This window comes from Dipodomys ordii, unplaced genomic scaffold (assembly GCF_000151885.1).
Source record: "Dipodomys ordii isolate 6190 unplaced genomic scaffold, Dord_2.0 Scaffold68, whole genome shotgun sequence".
Taxonomy (NCBI): Eukaryota; Metazoa; Chordata; class Mammalia; order Rodentia; family Heteromyidae; genus Dipodomys; species Dipodomys ordii.
The window spans coordinates 5,998,932-6,003,584 of NW_012267284.1; positions in this window are offsets into that span (position 1 = coordinate 5,998,932).

Consider the following 4,653-nt stretch of genomic DNA (forward strand, 5'->3'; position numbering starts at 1 on the left):
AAAAAAAAAAAAAGAAACCTTAGTCTGGCATCAGAGAGACCTGGATTCTGCCGTTTGAGAGACTTTTAGCAATTTCTTTTCTTTAGCCTCAATTTCCAGCATTGAGGTGTGTGTGGTGGAACATGCTTATAACCTCAGCACTCAGGAGGCAAAAGCAAGAGAATGGTGAGTTCTGAGGTTGGGAGTGTAGCTAAATTATAGAGCACTTATTTAACATATGCAAGGTCCTGGGTTCAAACCCTACCAAATAAATAAATAAAATAAAGCCAGGGCATAGCTATTCAAAAGGCTGAGATCTGGAGGATTGAGGCTCAAGGCCATCCTGGGCAGAAAAGTTTGGAAGGTCTCATTAACAAAATAACCAGGGCTGGGAATGTGGCTTAGTGATAGAGTGCTTGTCTAGCATGCATGAAGCCCTAGGTTCAATTCCTCAGCACCATATAAACAGAACAAGCCACAAATGGTGCTCCAGCTTAAGTGGCACAGTACTAACCTTGAGCAAAAGAAGCTTAGGAATAGTGCCCAGGCCAGGAGTTCAAGCCCCAGGACTTGCAAAAAACAGCAAAAGCCAGGCTTCATGAAAGCATGGCTCAAGTGGTAGAGCACCTGCTGATCAAGCAGATCCAAGAAGCACAAGGCCCTGAGTTCAAACCCCAGTCCTCCCCAAAAAAGATATATGTGGTATGGAGTGGCATGGGGGTATAGGTATGTGTCCATACTTAGCCTGGGTTCACTGGGTTTTTCACTCAAGGCTAGAACTCTGCCACTTGAGCAACAGTTCCACTTCTGGCTTTTTGGTGTTTTAAATGGCAATAGGGGTGTTATGGACTTCCCTGCATGGGCTGACATTGAAGCACAGCCCTCAAATCTCAGCTTCTGAGTAACTAGGATTACAGGTGTGAGCCACCAAAGCCTGACTCAAAGAAAGGTACAGAGTAGGCGCTCTCCAGTGCCCATTGAAGTGTACATGTGCTGTGATAGAATCCAGCAGCAATGTTCCAGTTTGCTACAGCAGAGTTTTGGGGACTCGCTCCCTCACCCCCCTGTGCTTTCCTGCCCTTCCTACAGGTACAATCCTCATCCAGTTTCTACTGTATTCTTTTTACCTCCTTCATTTCTCCAGCCCCACCTTGCCTTCTTTCCCAGGCCAGACACTGGGTTCAAATCCCAGCCCTATTACTTCTAGTATGAACAACTCACACGCTGAGCCTCTGCCCTCCTCTGTAAAATGGGTCATCACTTGCCTCTGAGGGGGGCTGGGAGGGAAGAGGATGTGGCAGCTAGCCTGTTACTTGTATTAAAGATGGGGCGGGGGGGCTGAGAATGTGGCTTAGTGGTAGAGTGCTTGCCTAACATGCATGAAGCCCTGGGTTCGATTCCTCAGCCCCACATAAACAGAAAAAGCAAGAAGTGGCACTGTGGCTCAAGTGGTAGAGTGCTAGCCTTGAGCAAAGGAAGCTCAGGGACAGTGCCCAGGCCCTGAGTTCAAGCCCCAGGACTGGAAGCAGGGGGAAAAGAGAGATTTAGGGGTCCCTTACTGCTTAGCAAAACTTTCAGAAAAACTGGAGACACTACCCTGGATCCCCCCCCTTGCCTCCCTACACACATCTGCAGGACTGACAGAGGCTATTTTCTGGATGATGGACAATGATGTGGAGGGCAGGGAAGGGTGACTGGGTTGAGGGGAAGGTGGGCTGATCCGCCTCCACCATCCTTCCTCAGTCTCCTCATTCTGCCAGCTCCCATGAGCCTCTGGGCTCCAGCCTTGGCGGAAGTCACTATGACTGGCTCCGTACCTTTCTGTCAGAACTGCTTCCCACCTGCAGCCCCCACTGTCCCAAATGTCCCCTGCCTTTCTTCTTCCCTGACTGCTCATCCAGCCTTGAAGACTCAAGCCCTGATGGATCCCAAGGGAGTATAGGTCTGGTTTTGTTTGTTTATTGTTTGAGACCATGTCTCGCTCTATAGGCCAAGCTGCCCTGAAACTCATGATCCTCTGGCCTCTTCCTTTTGAGGCCTGGGATTACAGACATGCACCACCATGCCCAGGCAGGCTTGTTTTGATGCCCTCCTATGTAGTACATTGTCCACCGTAATCCATCATACATCATTTTATAATCGTTTGCTTTCCGGTCTGTCTCCCCGAGCACCCTGTGAGATCTTTGAGGGACATTTTAACTAAGAATGGACTTTCCAGGGCTTAATGATTGCCTAAGGCATGCTAGGTTTATATTAAAGGAGTGAATGCCCACCCCTCCCCCCTCCCAGGCTGATAGTCTCAGCAAAGAGGGTGGAGATGGGCAAACCTGGCCAGTCCACATGTGCCCCTTCACCCCTGCCTTCCCCCAGCAGTGTGTGGCTACCTTGGCCTGGTTCTGATCCTTTTAGTGGCCTCTCTCCTCTGGCCGCACAGCAGGCGGTGTGGACGACTCCACCTGCTAGCTAGCCGGGCATGGTTAGCTCAGCCCTACGCCCATCTCCCAAGGCCTGTCTTTTGTGAGAATGTTTCTTTTCTCTGCCCAAAGTTACTTGTTGGGAGCAAATGTGTCATCGGGAGTGGCGCACAGGCTGTATCTTCGCCTGGATTTGCTTGCCGTCCTGATAAAACCAGTGAATCACAAGTCTGGCCGCCAGCCCACTCCTCCCAGGTGGCTCCTGGCCAGCCCAGCCTCGGCTTCCTCTTCACTTTCTCCCCACTTGGACCAAGAGTGCCCTGCTCCTTGGGTGGCTGTCACTGTGCCCAGTGCTTTCTTTTATAGTCTGCTAATGAATAACATGAGAATTCAGCTATGAGGTCCCGTTTCCCTCCCCCCCCCCCACACACACTCCAGAGGAAAGCTCACCACAACTGGCTGTAGGAAAGTGACATGGGGCGTAGTAGCACACTCTTGTAATCCTAGCTGAGGCTGAGGCTGGAAGATCAAAAGCTCCAGGCCAGGAAGGGATGGGTCAGATTGGAGGTACATAGTGTGCATCTGTGGAGATTTCAAAGTCAAACCCCATAGTATAACTAATTAATGCTAAATAAAGAAATACTAATAAGCTCTAGGCCATGCCAGGCTCTGGTGGCTCCCACCTCTCAGTTAACTCTAAAGGCTGAGACCATAGATTGAAGCCAGCCTGGGCAGAAAAATCCGTGAGACTCCATCTCCAATTAGCCAGTGAAATGCTGAACTGGAGGTGCGGCTCTGGTATACAGCACCAGCTGGGAATGAGCAAACCAAGTAAGCCCTGAGTTCAAGCCTTGGTGCTGGCCAGGAATAAAAAATAAAATGAAGGAAGAACATTTTATGTACATGTGTGAAGCTGGAACAATGAAGAGGGAAAGAGGAGGGAGGAGTCTGGCGGAGGTGCTTTGTCTGCATGTGTGGACATGTCAAAAAGTGCAGTGGGGGAGGAAGGAAGGGGAGGGCAGGCAAGGCCACAGGTGACGTGTAGGATTTTTTTTTGTCAATCATGGGGCTTGAACTCAGGGCCTGAGCACTGTCCCTGAGCTCCTTTGCTCAAAGCTAGTTCTCTACCACTTTAAGCTATAGCACCATTTCTGGTTTTCTGGTGGTTAATTGGAGATAAGAATCTCATAGACTTTCTTGCCCTGGGGTTGTCTTTGAGCCATGATCCTCAGATCTCAGCCTCCTGAGTAGCTAGGATTACAGGTATGAGCCACCAGCACCCAGCCTGACTTGTGGGACTTGAAGTTGTGGGCAGAAAGGTAGTCAATTAAGGGTTAAGTAGGATAAACTGCTAAGATCCCAGTAAAGTACAAGGGTCAAAGGCAGAAAGAGAAAAGCCCAGGATAATTGGCTTACTAAAGCCACTCTCCAGGAAGCAAATCAAACTTGCACACCCTCCACTGAAGTCCCTAGAGCTCATGGCCCTCAGAGTGTTTCATCCTTAAGACTGCTAGGAGCTGGCAGTTTGAGGAGCTTCTAAGTCTCAGTCCGATCAGTGTGTTCGAAACCAAGTTACAGCCGGGAGTGTGGTACATTCCTATAATCCCAGCTCTAGGGAAAATCTGGGCCAGCTTGGGCTACATAGTGAGACTGTCTCACAATACAACAGAGCTGGGTGCCAGTGGCTCAGGCCTATAATCCTAGCTCCTCAGGAGGCTCAGATTTGAGAATCATGGTTCAAAGCCAGCCAGGGTAGGAAAGTCATAACACTCAACTCTAATACACTACTCAACAACAACAACAAAAGCTGGAAGTAGAGCTATGGCTTAAGTGGTAGAGCTAGCCTTGAGCAAATAAAGCCCAGGGACAGTGACCAGGTCCTGAGTTTAAGCCTCAGGACTGGCACACCTGTGCTCATGCACACGTACACACACACACACACACACATTTTATTTTTATTTATTTATTGTCAGTCATGGGGCTTGAACTCAGGGCTTGGGAGCTGTCCCTCAGCTCTTCAGCAAGGTGAGCGCTCTACCACTTGAGCCACAGTGCTACTTCCAGTTCTCTAGTGCTTTATTGGAGATAAGAGTCTCAGGGACTTTTCTGCCCAGGCTGGCTTTGAACTGAGATCCTTAGATCTCAGCCTCCTGAGTAGCTAGGATTACAGGCGTGAGCCACCAGCGCCTAGCATCACACATTTTATTTATTTATTTATTTTTGGTCGGTTGTGGGGCTTGAACTCTGGGCCTGGGCGCTG